This window comes from Diceros bicornis, chromosome 27, assembly GCF_020826845.1.
Source record: "Diceros bicornis minor isolate mBicDic1 chromosome 27, mDicBic1.mat.cur, whole genome shotgun sequence".
NCBI lineage: Eukaryota > Metazoa > Chordata > Mammalia > Perissodactyla > Rhinocerotidae > Diceros > Diceros bicornis.
This window is the reverse complement of record NC_080766.1, coordinates 32,211,551-32,230,858: the sequence shown is the minus strand read 5'-3', so window position 1 is coordinate 32,230,858 and position 19,308 is coordinate 32,211,551. Positions and strand designations below refer to the sequence as shown.

General features: G+C 45.6%; 1 protein-coding gene across 5 annotated transcripts in view; it reads left to right on the top strand.

Annotated features, from left to right (window-relative positions):
* TIAM1 (TIAM Rac1 associated GEF 1) overlaps window positions 1–19,308 on the top strand; it is a 357,972-nt gene that overhangs the window by 57,535 nt on the left and 281,129 nt on the right. For 2 of the 5 annotated variants that reach the window (XM_058523001.1, XM_058522995.1), the window contains exons 2-3: window positions 18,415–18,544; window positions 18,704–18,756. The exons of 1 other annotated variant lie outside the window; for it this stretch is intronic. The gene's annotated coding sequence lies outside the window, so the exon portion shown is untranslated. Of the gene's footprint in view, window positions 1–13,562; window positions 13,815–18,414; window positions 18,545–18,703; window positions 18,757–19,308 lie in introns of those variants that run through there. 2 more of the 5 variants (XM_058522996.1, XM_058522997.1) reach the window with 2 other exon arrangements.

The following is a 19,308-nucleotide window of genomic DNA, read 5'->3' as shown; positions in this document are numbered from 1 at the left end:
GACCAGGGTTTCTCAACCTTGGCACTATTGAGCTTTCTGGCTGGATGCTTCTTTGTCGTGAGAGGCTGTCCAGTGTGTTGTAGGGCTCTACCCACTAGAGGCCATGGCTCCCCTCCCCCAACTCTAGACATTGTCAAAATTGCCCTCAGTTGAGAACCACCGGGCTAGACTCCTCAGGATTTATCACCTGGGGCTGCCCCCTGGCCACCCTGAACAAAACTGGTGGGCAGCCAGGATGAGCACCATGAAGGTCAGGCATGGGCTCCCACCTCCGACTTTCCCAGTGTCTGAATATCTGTCATGTGTTCTGTTTGAAGGGTTGAAGCTGTAGGATCCAGCTGTCCTAGAATCCCAAGAAAGACCTGCCCAGGCTGTGTCACCATATCACAGCCAGGGCCACTGCCTGTCCTTTCTTGCCTCCACATTGAGACACCTGTGGCCCCAGTGAGTCGTCAGGTGAAGGGGCCACACAGTAGGAAGGTCTCTGAGCAGTGACATGACTTCCCTTTTGTCTAAGGCTCTGGACAAGGCAGCTTTGCACAGAGTGCTTCTGCTCCAGGACCCCCCAAATCAGAGCCCACTGGGCTCTAATGGTCCCTGGCTCCCCATGAGGAAGAGCGGCCCAGTCCATTCCCTTCTCGGCGGAGAGCTTGGAAGCGGGAACCCCTCTGCCTGGCTGGACTGCTGAGCACAGTCACGAGGAGCAGTCGATGTAATGCTGCATGGTCCAAACACCGCGGAGCCCAGGGCACCACTAAGGACACAGAGTATCTGTCAAACGTAAATGAAGTGCTTAATAAATCTCGCCTCTGCAGGCTGCCCGAGCTCCCGACGCTCCCTTGGAGCTTCTTGTCCTGACCCTGAAGGACAGCCTGGCCCAGCAGGACAGTCATTTCACCCGCCTGTCATTTCATTCTGCCTTGGAGGACTTGATGGCAGGACGATGGTGACACGGATGACTTCCAGGGGGCAGTGGGGAGTTTTCCGAGGCCGCTGACCAGCTGTTAGAGGGAAAGGGCTTTCATTCTTTCCCGGAATGATCCGAAGTGGAAAATGGTCAGTGTTCCAGTCTGGTTGGCCGGGAGGCTCCCGGTCTTCTTGAAGGCGTGCTGGATCCACAGCACAGCATGGCACCTCTTCGCACGCAGTTCAGGTTTTACAGGGAGTGAGAATTGTTTTTGAATCATGAGTCATCAAGTGGTGGAGGGATGGGGTGTGCTGTTGATTTCTGCTCGTTGATGAACACTTATTCGTGAACCGGGACAGGACTAGATGATGTTGACAAAGATGGTCCCTGGGAATCTGTTGATGAAGATGGTCCCTGGGAATCAGAGAATGGGAGCATCTCAAACCTTTGTGTGGTTAGGTGGCAGCGCATCACTAAGAGGACAGGCTCTGGAATGGGCTGTGACTTGCACTCACCAGCTGGGTGACTTTGCAGGGGGGGACTAGTATCTAGCCTGTAGTTAACACTCAGTAACTGTTGTTGGAACTCTTGGCTCTGTGCCACCTCCCTGGGACACAAAATGTGCACCATGTTTACCATCTGTAGAGTGCAGACTGTCTTTGGGGATGTGGGAACTGTATCGAGGTTCTTGATGTTGTGGTGGCCGCTAGTGCAGTAGAGAGTACATGGTCATTAGAAGTTTGAGGTTCCAGGTCTCAATTTTGACTTGTAATTCCAGAATTAGCCTTTTGGCTTCTCTCTGCCTCCCATCTCCACTCTCTCAGGCAACAGTGGTATTAAACATTTCCATTTCGTTGCCTCGAGATTACCATCTGAATTTTCTAGGCTCCTAGGAAACGCCTCAGTGGCTGTTCACCCAACAGTGCAGCTACTTGGTATCTGAATCACTGCATGGTCTTTACTGTAAGAGATGTAAGGATAAGAATGACCCATGTCTGAGAAACACCTGGGTCTGCTTTCCTGGAACCAGCTGGAATACATACGCGTGGGCTGTGGAATGACGGGTGGGAAAGGCAGCATGGCGCCCCAGACTTACTCTTGACTCTCTGTTACTCTGTGGATTTATTATCCCAAGGGAGGCCTTCATGGCGCACACAACCTCCCTGACCACTTGTGGTCTCTTCTCTATCCTGTGTAAGCAGTGTTCCCTGCGGGCTCTGTTCCTGGGCCGTGAATGGCAAAAGAACGGAGTATCATTTTCTAGCTGATTACCTGGCCATACCTGGGGAGGCCTTGGAACATGAAGATGGTCTGGCTGTGGTCAGGGTCTCTGCCAGCCTATGGGTCCCCATCCTGGGTGACTAGGAATCTGAAATTTTAGGACACAGAGCTGTGGGCTTCGGGGGCTTTTTTAAAGCTGGGCCTTGAGCGGGTTTACCCAGGTAGAAAGTGGTAGATGAAGGATTTGAAATCCACAGTATTCTGCTCCTTCAGACTTCCACAGATTCTTTCTTTCTGTTCCTCCCCCTGATTTTCACCTTGGTTAAGAAGAGCTGATATTCAAGTAAGATCCTTGTCCCGAGACAGCTGGCTTTGGAGGCCACCCACAATGCCAGCTCCCAGGTGTTAATTCAGTAAGCAGATATTGAAGTCTTGATGTACTGAGCTCATACTTGTTGGGTATGTGCCCTCAGATGGAGCAGGGAACAAAGCAGACACAGTCCCCACCCTGGCAGCCTCCTGGTGGAGTCCGTAGGGGAGATACAGAGCGACAGGTGGTGGGGGTACCACGTGCGTATCGGGTTTTCTGACTCCGTTTTCACTGGTGGTCAGGGATCTGTGACACCCTAGTTCACTTCCTTTTTCTAAGCCTTGCCTCAGTTCTGGTGGGGAGCTCTTGTGCTAGACTCCACTTTCCCACCTGCTGGGGACGAGGGACATTGTCTCTGGTCCTCTGTGCAGATTTCTCAGGCTGCTCTTCAACAGGATCTGCAGACTCTTGTAGTATCAGCCGGATGTGAACCGTCTCCTCTCCTTCCTGATCTTGCAGTTCTGAGCGCTCACAGGGCCCACGGTGCTGCTGCCCCGGGTGTCACGATGAATCTTTGCCCCTTGGGATCCTCCAGTTGTCCCAAATGAAGGGAAGAGGCTGTCACCGAGCAGCTGCTTCTGCTCTTAGACATCCACAAAGCAAGAAATGAGTCTCACCATGTTGAAACTGTGACATGTGTTTGAAAATAAAGTTTTAATTAGAAGGAGCATTTCTCAGCCTCAACCTGGCGCTGGCTGTCTTAACATTGAGACTAAAATAAACCAACTCCAACTTCTTGGCACAAGACCCACTCTGCCATTTACACACTGACTCTTTCGGGTGGAAGCGTGTGGTACAGTTGCGTGTGTGTCTTTTCAAGACCTCAGACTTCATAAAACAAAAGAGAGGGACGGTGTTTGCTCCTAGGGTGGTGGGGTCAGCAGCGCCATTTGCTTCGGGATCTGTTGATTTGGGACTACTTATGTTCACTCATGTTTGTAAAATGACTCCTTCTTTCTAAACTTAAGTCTAAGGATGTGATGGAAGGAGCCACAAGAGGCAGCATGGCATGGTGGAAGGCCAGGACCGTGGTGTTTGGAGCCAGATACACTTGGGTTCATATTGTTCCTCACTAACCAACTGTGTGGCCTTGGGCAAGTCACTTAGTCTCTGAGCTTCTGTATCCTCATTGTAAAATTTGTGTGATACCTTCTTTACCAGTTTGACAATGATGATTATAGATTATTTATGCACGGAGCCTGGCACAGTGGTAACTTGACAAAGGGTGTCCATTATTATTATAATTTAATGGTTAGTACAGTCCCTACCTTGCTCTGGGTCACTGCCAAGGTCTCCCACGATGTTTTCAGCACCAGGGTGGCCTTGCCTGGGGATGCTTCTGGTTTAGTTAAGGATTGGCAAGCCTAAAATTAAGTTCGCCAGATGCACATGGGCTGGCAGGTGGGTGTGTCCCCGAATGTCAGTTTGCATGCTGCCTCGTCCTTCTGTTGTGCTTATGGGCCCCCGCCCTGCACTCTCTCCTCCTCCCTCCCAGCAAAAGCCATCACTAGATAGAAACAAAACCTAGGTACAGCCTAGGGACTGAAAAAATAAGCCCTTTCTTGATTTCCTCATGCCAGGTACATCCCAGGTGACTAGAAGGTTGGAGCTTTAGATTTGTGTGCAAGTCGAGATGCACGATTAGCAAGAGGTCTCCCCAACAAGGAGCTTATGGCTCAAGTTGGGAGAAATCGACTACACCTTTGGGGTCTGGGTTGGATTTTATTGTTGAGCTAGAAGGACATTGATGGTCATCCAGACTTTCTTGTTAATGCAAGAACCCCTTTTACAACATCCCTGACCTATAGGCCTCTATCTGTCCCCCCAACATTAGTGGAGATGAAAATTCTATCACAGATCATCCCCTTCCCATTTTTGGGGGGTATCTCTAATTTTAACTTATATTGAGCTGAAATCTCTCTTCCAGTGACTTCACCAGTTGGCCTAAGAGCCCTCAAGTACCTGAAGATTATTGCTGTGTCTTCCCTTTATCTTTCTTTCCAGGTTAAACTTTGCCGTTTTCTCCAATTCTCATTCCTTGGGCTTTGTTTTCAGACCGCACAGAATTCTTGTGCTTTCTTTTCTGGGTTGTTCCCCAGATTGTCAAAGGCTTTCTTGAAATGGGTTTTGTTTCCTATAGCTGATCCCATTATTCCAGCTGTGCTTTGACCATTAACCTCCTTTTTTTTAGACCCATTCTTAGCTCTAGGTCATGTATTTTTTTTTTTCCTTTTGCAGCCACATGACACTATTGCCTCTTTTAGCTTTCAATCAACTAGGTAGTGTGGAATCACATTTGTGCCGGTCTTCCCAATCTGTTCTCATGTTGTTGATTGTGTTTACAGAAGTTTGTATAGATCTAGATTAAATCTTATTTTCAGTATGTCTAGATCATTCCGTTGCTTCCATCGTTAAGTTAATGAGTCAACAGCAATGGTGTTCTTTTGTTCTGTAGTTTGGATATAGGATGGTTTCTTAAGAAGCCATTCATTTCAAAGTACTCCCACCTCTGTAACCCTGAAGTTCAACGATGCTGGCTGCCACCAGCAAGTCTAGACTATTGGCAGGTACAAGAAAAGAAGAGAAGAGAGGAAGAGGAAAAATGAGTGTATAAGCGGAAAGTGGTGAGTTCCCACTAATTTTTTTTGTCTGTGTCTGAGGAAGATTGGCCCTGAGCTAACATCTGTTGCCAATCCTTTTTTGCTTGAGGAAGATTGTCCCTGAGCTAATATTTGTGCCAGTCTTCCTCCGTTTTTTGCATGTGGGACGCTGCCACAGCATGGCTTGATTAGCAGTGTGTAGATCCATGCCCGGGATCTGCACCCACAAACCCTGGGCTGCCAAAACAGAGTGCACAAACTTAACCACTACATCACTGGGCCGGCCCCTAACTTTTTTTTATAGTGGTAGCTCATTGGCGTCTACAGGCCAACAGACATTGTCCATGTCCAAGTGGTTGTGGGTCAATGCTTGGGTATGACTGTACTTGAACTAGTCTTACTAAATAAGCCTAAAATAGAGTTTTCCTCCAGCATGGAAAAGCTGTTCCTCTTGGGTAGTTTTGTAGGTGACTGAGTACCCTCTGGCTTGGAAGAGCCCAGGCCTAATAACTTTTATTAGCTCTCATTGGTAATTAACTGGATTTCCTCTTACATCCCACTTAAGATCTTTACCAAAGACATGTACTTTTTTTCCTTCTTCTTGTTGAATACTTGACCTCCTATAATAAGTCAGAACAGTGATTTTTATTGAAAGAATGTAGGATTTGCCGTTAGAGGGTGTGGGTTGGACTCCTGGCTCCCCTACCCAGTAGTCCTGGGACTATGGCCAAGAGACAAAACCGTCATGAGTGTCAGCTGCTTTCCCTTGTCCATGGAGAGCAGTGGGGGTGTTGTGAGAATGCAGTGAGGGAACTGTGTGAAGGGCAGTGTCGAGGTGTGAAGGTTGATAATTAATCGCTCCCTTCTCTTCCCAGAGTTTAGAGCCAGTTGATGAATATAGCAGAGAATTCAGACATATGGGATGTCAAAATATCAGCATTAGCACAGATAAAGCTGGTTGGAGAACAGGCTTAAAGGTGAAGGCCAAATGGGCTTGCTCACTGCCGTTCCACACTTGGAGGGCTGGCCAACCCCAGAAAGAGGGCAGAGAAGGAAAAGGTGAGTCCTGCTCTGCTCCAGATGATCAGCTCCAGAAGAGAGAGTCCGGAACCCTTGGACATCAAGCGTTCAGTATCTTCTCCCAATCTCCCAACCAGGAAAGTCCTTTTCCTTCCTGGGAGGAATGAGTTAGGGGATGTTGAATGAGAGGCTGTATTGTTTTGCTAGGACTGCCATAACAAAGTACCATGAACTGGGTGGCTTAAACAATGGACGTTTGTTGTCTTGCAGTTCTGGAGGCTGGAAGTCCAAGATCAAGGTTCCTTCTGAAGGCCATGAGGGAGAATCTGTTCTATGCTTTTTTTCTAGTTTCTGGTAGTTTGCTGGCAGTCTTTGGTGTTCCTTGGCCTATGGAGTCGTCACCGTGATCTCGGCCTTCATCTTCACATGGTGTTCTCCCAGTGTGCCTGTCTGTGTCCAAATTTCTCCTTTTTATGAGGTCACTAGTCATATTGGATTAGGGAACACCCCAGTCCAGTATGACCTCCTCCTAACTAATAACATCTGCAATGACCCTATTTCCAAATAAGATCACATTATGAGGTATTGGGGGTTAGGACTTTGACATATGAGTTTGGTAGGGACACAATTCAACCCACAATGGAGGTCTAGATTTTTCCTTCCAGGAGATGGAGAGAGATTCTTTCCCTTGTGAGAAATAGTAGGTATAAGTACCCAGTAGGTACTCAGTAGTTTTCTTATGTTATATGGAACAAATTGTGTGCCCCCCCACCCCCCAATTCATATGTTGAGGCCCTAACCATGTGACTGTATTCGGAGATAGGGCCTTTAAGGAGATAATTAAAGTTAAATCAGGGCAAAAGTGTGGGGCCCTAATTCAGTAGGGATAGTGTCCTAATAAGAAGAGGAAGACACACCAGACCAACCCTGCTGGCACCTTGATCTTGGACTTCCAGCCTCCGGAACTATGAGACAATAAGTTTTTCTTGTTTAAGCCACTCAGTCTGTGGTATTTTTTTATGGAAGCCCGAGCAGACTAAGACATTTTCCTTTCTTCCAAGGATGATGGCTGTGTGTTGCTTCATTTGCAGTAACACTGCCCATTGTTGAGGTCAGAGCCGGTGAGCCTGCCTTTACTCTGGCTCATGGCAGGCTGGTGGCTTCTTGTCTGTGTTATTTCTGTCTTCTGTCTTCATTTAATGGATTGGATAGCTAAGGATGAGAAAGCTTAAGCACTTCGCTGGAAGCCACTTTAGTAGATTAGGCAATGGAACCTAAGGGTGAATCCCAATGCTCTCAGAGCTCGCTTGGGTAAATCCAGGACAAATATATTTAATTCCTTATTTAAAAATGCAATTCATAGTGACATGTGGATGTCATTGAGTAGCAAAGAAATGGAACAAAGTGAGCCAGTGACACACTGCACCGTTTTGTGGTAAATGTAGGTTAACTGATTTAATGGAAAACCACAATCTAAGGGAAAGTGGACTTGAAAAGCTTAAGCTCTGGAAAAATCTCCAACTACCCCATTATGACTAAGATAGAATAAATGCAGCAATTTGAGGCTAAACCTTTTATCAGGAAACACTTTTGCTCTTCCTTGCTGTTAAAACCGTTGCTTTAATTCAAACTATATTTATTAGGTGGTGACAATGTGCCTGGCTTTATACTAGGCGTTAAGCACCAAGAGCTAAAAGGCATCGTTGCTGTCCTGAATTAGCTGACAATTTAGTGGGGCTGGCTAAATGGACAGTGGCCACACTGTATTGTAGGTGTTACCTGAAAGAGCAGAGGGAGATAATTACAGCGTGCTGTGGGAGTACATTGCGGGAGGGAAGGATCTCACACAGACTGAGGGCAGCCATCAGGGATGGCTTTCCTAAAAAAAGTGACGCTTGAGCTGAGTTTTGGGCAAGAAGTCCTGGTTATTCAGGCAAAGCTGAGTAATGGCGTTTCTGGCAGAGAAAATAGTTAAGTGTATCGACATGGAAATATGGGGAGATAGCCCACTTGGAGGACTGTGTACATGCAGATACTGCCCCTTTATCTCCTTTCTTCCCTTCTTTTCTTTCCTCCTTCTCTTCCATCAGTGGCGTTTTGGTATACTGACTCCATAGGGTGAATAAAAAGGCCTGATTTATAATGTTTGCCAATTTCCATGGTAAATATGGCTGATTCCAAGCTACCAACATAATGATGACTGGCCTATAAAATTTCTCAACCTATAACATTTGGTCATAAGCTTGTATAATCCCACTCAGTAGACCATTGCCTCCCATCCATCCGTGATCTATCCATTCATCCATTCATCCATCATCCATCATCTATCCATTCATCCATTCATCTGTTTATCCACCCATCCATCATCCACCCATCCATCATCCACCCATCCATCCATCCATCCATTCTTCCATTCTTCCGTTCATCCATCATCCATCTATCATCCATCTGTCCATGCATCCTTCTATCCATGCATCCACTATTCATCCATCCTTCCATCCATCCATCCATCCATCCATCCATCCATCCATCCATCCATCCACGAACATAGTTTTACCAAACAGAATTATAAGAATAAATCATATTACATATTTTAGAATTCCTTTAGTTAAGACCTCTTATTTTATAGACAAGAAAACTGATATCTAGAGAGAGGAAGTGACTTTCTTAAAATCTATTTGTAGAACTGAGAATAAGACTATGGTCTTCAGAATTTAAGTCTGCAGCCACCTCTCTTAAGTAAAGAAAACACAACCTCAAATATGGCTTGGTAATTCCTGAGTTCGAGCAATACGGAATCCACATGGTACACACCACAGTTCAGTCAGTCCCTGCTTTTCTGTGACAGTCTTAGTTTAAAACTTATGAAAGTATTTTTGTTGTTCTTGTCTCGATAGTTGCTGATTCCCAGCAGGCTCACAATTTCCTTCGCGGGGGGTTCAAAATGTCCCTGTTGAAATAACATTCTTCTCCCAGTTTGTAGCAGTGAGCTTCAGAGTTTAATTTGGCAGTTGGCTTTTAATATTTATTCAGTCTTTGATGTTTCTGGATTTCATTTGTCTCATTTTGTATATGTGTGTGTGATATAGACATCGCTCCCTTGGGACTCCAACTCAAGCCACCCATTTGTGATGCTAACCAGCTGCTTCTGGGGAGCCACATTTGTGTTGGGCTGAATTTCCTTGAACATACCTGTGGAGTTGGAAATTTCTTTCTTCTTTCTTGGGCTTCTAGCAGTATGTCTTGGAGCTTTTGGGAGATGAATAATTGATCCTGCGTTTGATGGTATTTTAATTGTTGTAAACTCTGAGAGAGGAAGGATGACTCTTACTATCTGAGAAGCTTTATTTGTCCAATAATGGACAAATTGGCTGGTGAATCGAATGCTCCAGAGAAATCCATTTAAAACCAGCTTCTATGTTGTAATGTTGAGTGAGAAGAGCCAGGTCCTGGGATTTGCATTAGAATGTCACTTTTGTAAAAAGCAAGCAAACAAATTGGTAGTTACCTCTGGGGAGTGACGATGAGGGTGGTAATGGGTTGAAGAGAAAACTTTCACATTTTAACTTTACATGTTTCTGTATTGTTTATTTATTTTTCTTTTTAATTACAAGCATGTAATAAAGCAAATCCAGACTAAACACAAAGCCTGGTCGTATTTTAATAAGATTCATCTGGGAATGGACAATAAACTTTCTATTGTCTTCTTAAGACAGTTTGCCATTTGCCCAATGTAAAGTTTACATGTGTCTAGTTTATAAACTGTAACTTAGTCATTTTAGATACAATTCATTTTGATTGCTAAAAAATTATAATTGCATAGGTATTCAAACCTGCTCAGTAAGGCCAGAAATTTAAACTTAAATTTCACTGTGAATTCTCCCTTCACCTAAGAATTTTTGCCAGTTCTTTCTTAATGAGGTTAATCATCTGCTTGTATACACTGCCTAAGCTGGTTATTATTCAGGACTTCCAATAAAGATTCTAAAAACCTCCTGGGGATATTCTGTGAACTGACATGGGGCCATTACGTTTTTCCAGTGCTGCTTGACTGTGGAGCTCTGGCTGCCTTGGACATGGAGAGTCATTAGATTTCACTGGCTCCCCCAAAATAGCATCCTGTTCCCTGATACCAGCGGTCCTGCCTCCCCCCCCCTTTTTTTTTTTGGTGAGGAAGATCAGCCCTGAGCTAACATCCATGCCAATCCTCCTCTTTTTGCTGAGGAAGACTGGCCCTGATCTAACATCTATTGCCAATCCTCCTCCTTTTTTTCCCCAAAGCCTCAATAGATAGTTGTATGTTATAGCTGCACATCCTTCTAGTTGCTGTATGTGGGACGCCGCCTCAGCATGGCAGGAGAAGCGGTGCGTCCGTGTGCGCCAGGGATCCGAACCTGGGCCGCCAGTAGCGGAGCGCGAGACCGCTAAGCCATGGGGCCGGCCCCCACTCTTTCCTCTTAAATGAACTTCTTTCATGTACTTGGCAGTTCTCTCCTCATCTTTAGGATGTCCTGTGGTGTTCCTGATCTCAAATTAGGAAAAATAAATTTAGTCCCATCCCCTGTGGTTCTGAGCATTTGAAAAGGCAGGGAAGGGGCCGGCCCGTGGCTTAGCGGTCGGGTGCGCGCGCTGCACTGCTGGCGACCCGGGTTCAGATCCTGGGCGCGCACTGACGCATGGCTTGTCCGGCCATGCTGAGGCCGAGTGCCACATACAGCAACTAGAAGGATGTGCAGCTATGACATACAACTATCTACTGGGGCTTTGGGGGAAAATAAATAAATAAATAAAAGTTTAAAAAAAAAAAAAAAGAAAAGGCAGGGAATGTGTGGATATCCTACAACAAATAGTCAGATCAGTTTGTAATAGCCTAAAATGGAAAAATAAATGTGACTTCTTATTCAGGCATTTGCAAAATGATGCAGGTTGCCTCTCCCAACTGTCTCTTATAAAAAGAATTTCTGGAAATATGTGGATTAGGTAAATGATATGTTATTGATGCAAAGCACAATGGTGATTATGCTAGTGGGGGAAAATAGTTTCTCTATTTTAGAGTCTGTGCGAACCTCCTTTAAGTTATTAGGTTGAACCACATGAATTGCCAAATTGAGCTACGAAAAGGGCAGTTTCATCCAGTTCAACCCAAGAGAAGAGCTGTTTGCTGAGTTGTAAGACATGGAAAATATGTGTCTACATTAGGAAAGGACATGAGAAGGATGTGCTTTAAGGAAACTGGGCATCTCTTTTTTATTTGAAGCTGTCTCTAATGGTTAGTGTCCACTTAGTTGACACTTGGTTGTTGCCTCTCTAGCTTTCAGAAAGTATCTAGAGCAAAATTGGTTGCCTAGCAACATGTTCCAGCCCAGGAGGGTTGCAGAATGGGTCAGTGATTAACAATTATGTACAATCAAGTTTGAAAATGCATAGCAGCCTGCAACATTCATGCTCTGACCACCAGGACACATCAGTGTTCTGCTGGCCCAGGTTTATGCCTATTGTATGTGAATTTATTGCAGTTGTGGTCTGGACCCCAAGGTTGCGATTCAGAAAAACTTTGCTCTGGACCAAAATAGGCTTAGGGTGCCCCTCTGTACGTGGATCCATTTTGCCGAAGCCTCTGACACCCATCCTTTGGTTGGCTGCCTATCTGGACACTCATCCCCTTGGAAAATGAAAGAGAAAATGAAGAGTTTGGATATTTATGATTGTTGTCATCTCGACAAATTGGCCCCTATTAGTGGATCTGTAATTTGGCAAAGAATAAGCATACCCAAAATGAAACAGTTCTTTCCCTGAACCCAAATTGTTCTTTTAAGAATTATGAATGCAGTGCAGACGGTTTTCCTGAAATGGCCTCAGCCCTTAATCATTCCTCTTCCTTACATTCCAGCAAAAGAGAAGACACATTTTGCATAATCCAGTCCTGACTTAATCTTTCTGTCAGCACAAATATCAATGGTGTAAATCCTGAAAACGGCAGCAAAGCTGGGAGGCATTTTGATAACTCTGGCAAAGCGAATAATGCACGTTTCCTTGTTGAGAATCATTCAGTTTAATTGGCTAATCAATTTGTAGACCCTTTCCATTTGTATTTTGTTTAATCAACAAAAATAAATCGCCCTGCCAACCTTGAGAGCTCCAAGTCGGAGAACAGTGGCAAATATTTCGATTGTTCTGCCAAAAGTGCTTTCCAACAGAAAGTCTTAATTGAAGATGATTTATATTTAGAAGCGCGGATGTTTTATCACTTGTCTGAAGAAGGAAAAAGCTGTGTAAGCAGGCAGCATGCAATCATTTTAAGCATTGTTTTTGACATTTATCTACGTTCTTTATCCCTCAGATGTGAATAGAAAAACGACCTTCCCTAGCCCTTCTTCTAATGATTCAGGCTCCATCGTCTGAGTAGCTGTCGAATAGTTCCCATAAATTTGGGTTAGAGGCTGTTTTCCAAAACCTAGGCCTTTTCTCATTTCTCTTGGGTTTTACTAACCCTGACTCCTTTCTGCTCTCTGGGCCTTTGGAGGAAAATGGCTGACATCTTCGTGCTGGAAAACGGGCCTCGTGCTCCTGTCAGGTGGGCTGCAATCTTGCTTTGCTGGGAGAAAAACCTCACTTGCCATGGCTGGCTGTGGGGTCTCCATACACGGGGGCTTTGATCTGGGTGGGTGATGAACTTCCCCGAGAGTTGCAAGAATCCAGTCCTTGCTTTTACTGCCTTCTCTGCACTCTGGGGAAGGGGGAGGGATGACAAGAAGTAACATGTATTTGATGCCTATGTGATGTGTTCTCATTTCCCACAAGCACCCTGTGAGGTAGCTAAACACCTGATATCTAGTGAGGAGACGAGGTTCAGACAACATGAGAGACAGTTTGTATGTGGAGTGGCTGAGGTTGGATCCTGTTCCATCTGTCTTCAGGTATCTTCCCATTTCACTGGCTGCTGGAAACTGGAAAAGAACCCTCCCACGCACGCCCCCTAGTTTCACCGGACCAGGTTTCCCCTGCAGGGCTCGTGGGGTGCAGGAACTATAGCGCGAGGGTGGCTTATGGTTTGCGACTGCTTTCTGTGTGTCTGGCACTTTTCCAAGAGCTTCACTTGTATTATTTCATTTAATCCTTACTGGCCTGGTAGCTACTGCTGTTGTCATCTTACAGATGAGGAAACTGAGGCCCAGAATGGTTGGAGGACTGGTCCAAGATCACATGGTTAATAGCTGGGGACATTAGGATTTGAACCCAGGTAATCTGACCCAGTGCCCATGTTCTTAGGAGTCTAGCTTTCATCGAATGTACTCTTGTTAGTTCAGCGTTCTTCATGCCTCCAAAGCAGCGAGGAAGCAGCTAAAATGAAAGAGGAAAGGAAAATAGTACAGTTTTATGGAACGTGCTTCGGACTTTGTGATGGACAGTGGAGGCCATTGATTTACCAAGTGCCTGAATTTTTGGCTCATTTATTGATCTTCAGCTGCACTGAGTGGCCCTTTCTGCTACCTTTTCTCCATTCCGTGTTGGCTTCTAGTGCCTCTGCTAAAGGTCCACCTTCCACGGGGCCCTCTCAGACTGATGCAAGACCAGCTGTTCTTCTAGGGGCCATCAAGGAACCAAGACTGTGACCTGCAAATTACTCCATGGGCAAAAAACTTAAATAAACTCGGGAACCAATGTGATACAATTCAACAACTTCAAACAATGTCCTGTAAGTAACTAGTTCTACGAAGCCAACCAAATGGTAAAAATCCAGCAACTGCCCGAAGCTCTGTGCTGTTTACTAGGGTCTTGGCTATTCACTGGGCAGGCCCAAGCCACAGCATCTTCGGGTACCAGGGATCAAGTGATCCCTGGATCAGGGTGGAATGAGGAAGAATTTTCACATTTGAGTGGAGTAGGAAGGCCTGCAGCAGGTCAGATCGATTGACATAATGTTGATGATGATACTTGCAGAGACCAATTTCTGATGCCAAGCCCTGTTCAAAGCCCTGTTCAAAATGCTGTTCAAAGCATTTTGCGTCGATTAACCATTAATCGTTCACCAATCCTATTAGATAGATGCTGTTATTATTTCGATTTTACAAATGAGAAAATCTGCTGTGTTAAATGTACATGTATATTGTAATTTTAGGAACATTAACATACAAAAACCGTCTAGAATCAAGGACATATGGTGCTTGGCTCGTGGGCTGGTGGTGCCAGTATTTGGCTGCTCTTTGGAGCACAGATGCCTCCTTATTAGCTGAAGTGTGCTGGGTGATACTACAGTCGGCATTTATTGAGTTATTACTGTATGCCAGACACGATTCTAGAACTTGGCATGAAATTTTTTTTTTTTGGTGAGGAAGATTAGCCTTGAGCTAACATCTGTTGCCAATCCTCTTCTTTTTGCTGAGGAAGATTGGCCCTGGGTTAACATCCGTGCCCACCTTCTCCACTTTATATGGGATGCCGCCACAGCATGGCTTGATAAGCGGTGCTTAGTTCCACGCCTGGGATCTGGTCCTGCGAACCCCAGGCCCTGAAGTGCAGCACACGAACTTAACCAGTGTGCCACCGGGCTGGCCCATGGCATGAAGTTTTTTAATCCTCACGAAAAGATAGGTACCGTGATTATGGTTATACCTGATTTATAGATGAGGAAACTAAGTCAGAGGGGTAATGTAACTTGCCCAAGGCCACCCAGTTGGTGCGTGGCAAGGCCAAGTTAGGTTCCTGAGCTGAGTTCTTCACCACAGTGGCCTCTGCCTCTGAGCTCAGGCCCCGGTACAGCGGGGAAAGGGACAGTGGCATAGGGAATGGACACCATCGGAGGGCTCTGTGTAGGACAGAGGCTCTGGTCCCTCTCGGGTGCCCTTGCCCAAGTGGCTTGTCACTTCCTTTTGGCATCCACCCTGGTGGAATTGGAGGTTGATTTTATCAGTCTTTTGTAGGCTTCTGTTTGTAGCCACGACCATCCCAGTAGTGAAGGAAATGGAGAAAGGCTCTGATAGGAATCATAAACCCTACCTGGGAAGGCATTTATGGGTCCTGGAGGCACATTCTCCCATTGACCCCCACAGCAGCCCTATGAGGTTCATACTGAACGGTCATCTCCCTGTTGCAAAGGGGGAAACCGTAGCCCAGCGAAGGTAAGCCACGGATCTTCAGTCACACAGCAGGCGAGGGGCAGAGCTGAATTCAGGCCACGTGTCTGGAAGTAAGGGCTGACTCCATAGTGGGGACTTGCCTCTGTTGCCTGTCCCGGATGGGATGGGGATGTGTGCCGACAACTCCTGGGCACTTCCCGTAGGGTCAGGACTGCCAGTCTGCTGCTCTTCTCCTGTTGCTGCCTCCACACTCGCTCATGCCTCAGCCTCCAGAGCTTTTCAGAACAACAGGATGAGGTTTTCCACAGTCCCGGAACTGTTTTTGCTATTGCTTGTGCATCTGAGCACCTGCTGAGCTGATGAGCTTTTGAAATGTCAGTCGACTGTTGGGAGGGAGCTGTGAGCGACTGGCAGGAACACACAATCCCAGCTGCCTCCCTGGGTGGGCAGTGGAGGCGGAGGGCGGATGGTGGTCCCTCCTCCAGCCCAGCCCCCTTGGGAGGGGAGGAGGTCGTGCAATTGGCACAGGTACCATTGTCTGCCTGGTCATTTCTCTTCTCCTGGGCAGACAGGGGCTGTTTCTATGCTGTGTTTCTCCTACAGCATTGCCTCTGCATTTTTTGGTCCACTTTTGAGAATACAATTAAATTTTTGACCTTTTTCTTTCTGGATTTCTCTTTTCAGAAAAATGCACACATAAACAAAAGTTTGTATAGAAATTTTGGATTTTCATTGGAACGCTTACACTCAGCGCCTCTTTAGACATATCCTGCCCCCCATACATGTACAATGAAATCTAATTTAAAAATTGAGTTCTCTTCCCACCCCCTCAATTGAGGGCAAGTATGGAAAATTAAATTTTTGATTCTCTACCCCCGCTTTTCTCTCCATTGTCGTCAGTCAGGGGCCTGGCAGAAAAATATAGGCACATTCAAAGAGGTGACAGAAGAGACTTTAATGAAGGTGTGTCACAGGGTTAAGAAGTGAAGGGGGAGTGAGGTACACGGGGGCAACAGGAGGAAGCCCCTTTGTCTTAGTCTGTTTGGGCTGCTATAACACAACACCACGGACTGGGTGACTTATAAGTGACAGACATTTATTTCTCACAGTTCTGGAGGCTGGAAGTCCAAGATCAAGGTGCCGGCAGATGCGATGTTTTGTGAGGATCCACTTCCCGGTTCATAGGCTGCTGTCTTCTTACTGTGTCCTCAATGGCAGAAGAGGGGAGGGATCTTTCTGGGGTCTCTTTTATAAGAACACTAATCCCATCCATGAGGGCCCCACCTCCTAATACCATCACATTGGGAGTTAGGTTTCAACATATGAATTTTGGTGGACATATTCAGTCCATGGCACCCTCTACCCCCTGGAACTAAGGATAGACTGAGAGAAGCTGTGACCTGTGGTGGAGAGACCCCAGGTGACCCTGCAGGGAGGAAGCAGGGGGATACATGCTGCTCCCTTCTTTACCCTCCTCCTCTGCTCCTGGCTTCTGCTGGTATCTCCCAAGGGGCCAGAGGGCAAGGGAGCCTGGTTGATGGAGGCCATAGAGGTCAGCCTTCCAGAGCACAGATCCCAGTGGAAAAAGAGGGAAAGTAATCTGAAGGACAACCAGAGAATATTCAGCACATGGCCCTTCAGATTCTTAAATAACTTTTATCCAGTAGATGGTGTGTTCAAGAGTGCAAGGGAGCAGCTTTGTCATCCCTAATTGCTCTCCCTGGGGATTGGGCATCCTGGGAAATTGCTCAGCTTGTGCTACAGAGGTTTTGTAATCCTGTTAGTGATTGTAAACTTCCTGTTTTTTTCAGATGCTTTTAAATCCAGTCATTTAGTTTTTTTCCTTTTTATTTATATGCCTGTTATTACAAGGCCACTTTGAAAGGCTCCTTCCATTATGCCTCAGGGTGATGAACCAGTCTGCGTCAGTGTCACAGGGAATTGTGTATAAATTACTCACGTGGCATTATGTTCAAAGGTAGTTTTCTCATCATATGATAGCTTGATGTATAGAAATATTTCTAGATTTTGCAAAACAGAGAAACTATGTGGGGAAGCAATTGAGAAATTAAAAAATGTTACGCAGTGTAAGGTATTACGAGGCAGCAGGTATAACTGACACCACCAAGCTTGGATCCGGGAGGTCTGGGGTCTGCTCCTGGCTCCTGCTTGCCCTTGTTCTGTGACCTTGGACACCACCTCTAATGGTGCATCTCTATTTGTAAGGTGGAGTTACCATTACTGACGAAGACTCTCTCCTTAAGCAAACTTTACTCAGGCTCCTCTGTGTCCTCTTTCCTACTAGCCCTGGACCTTGGTCTCTATCCTGTCTTTGGCCTACCTAGCTCAGTTTTAGCAAGAATCATGCTAAGTCAGTTTAGAGAGAATGCCCGACCCTTGATACCTGATCATGCTGGCTTGCCTTCAGCAGGAATCCTGTTCAGTGAGTTTAACAAGAATCCCCTACGCTTGATGTCTCCTCTTAGTAATTTTCCATCCATTGACCCCCCTCTCCCTGCTCCTTGACTATAAATCCCCAACTGTCTTTGCTGTACTCAGAGTTGAGCCCCATCTCTCTCCTCTAGTGCAGTCCTGAATAAAGTCTTCCTTACTGTTTTTTTTTTTTTTAATTTTATTTATTTTTTCCCCCAAAGCCCCAGTAGATAGTTGTAAGTCATAGCTGCACATCCTTCTAGTTGCTGTATGTGGGACGCAGCCTCAGCATGGCCGGAGAAGCGGTGCGTCGATGCGCGCCCGGGATCCGAACCCTGGCCGCCAGCAGCGGAGCGTGCGCACTTAACTGCTAAGCCACGGGGCTGGCCCCTTCCTTACTGTTTTAACAAGCATCAGAATAACTTTTTCTTTAACGTTGCCCACCATAAGAGCTTGGAATTGTTCAGAATCCTCAAGGACCTCTAATCCAACCTCACCTTATGTTGAGAGACATTGGAGTTCACCATGAGGGGTCCAGCACCTCACAGTGCAGTAGGTGAGGAGCTCATGCACCCCCTTGAGGCTGGTTCTCATGATCAAGAGGCCCTGCCTCCATCTCAAGCTCCCAATCTGCCTTCACTTTTACTCGTTGATCTCAGTGCTGCCTTTCCTTGAAACCTGTTCCTTCCCTCATTAAGCAAATAAATTTGCTTCTTAAATTTTAACCATCTTAATGAAAATAATTTTAAGCTATGTCTATATTGCCCTTTTTGCTTTCTTTAACAGGATTCTGAGCCTGGTGGGACCTATGTTGCCCGCTCAGGGATACTGTTACTCTAGAAGGCTGAGTTAGAGTGATGCCCCTGGGGGTCAACTCCATGAGGCCTCCTGGATCTCTGCTCCTTTGCATTGAATTGTAAATCCCTTGTTTCTTTCCTCTGCTGTTAGCTCCTGCTCATGCCGTGTTTCCTACAGTTTTATAAATGATGCACTTCTTTTCCTTTCACGGAATAAAGTGCATGGGCTTTGTGAAAGCTCTGTCACTCAGACGTCTTTTTTTTTTTTACATTTCCAGGTTGATGGCTGTGTTCGAGGTGTTAACATTATCAGAAGCCTGACCTCCACATGGTGAGCAGTTTACACTCTGATATGTGCCCTGTCTGCTTTGAAGGACTTGCTAGGCGCATCACGGGTCTATAGATACATTTGCTTTTCCATTTGTTTATCATATACCCCAAAATCTCTGCCTGTGTTTGCTGATTTTCACCCCGTATTCTTTCTGCCTCACCTCATTCGTGGGTATATTTGAAGAACAGCGACTTTTACAGGATCAAAACAACTGAAGTCATTCGCTTGAAGAAGAATCTTAGGATGAGAATTAAAAAGAATATCAGAGTTATTTTTAAACATTTCAATATGACTCTCTGAAAAGATAAAGATTCTTTTTGTTAAACATCAACACCCTACTATTAGCGCATGTGAAAAATGAACAATAATTCATTTCTTAATATCATTGAATATTCATGTTCAGATTCCTCAATTGTCTTATATTTTTTCACAGTTAGTTAAAAATACCTCAGGATAATCAAAGAATTTAAACAAAGTCCACACATTGCATTTGGTTGATATGCCTCTTAAGTCTCTTTTAATTTGTATATTTCCTGCCCCTCTCTTGTTTCT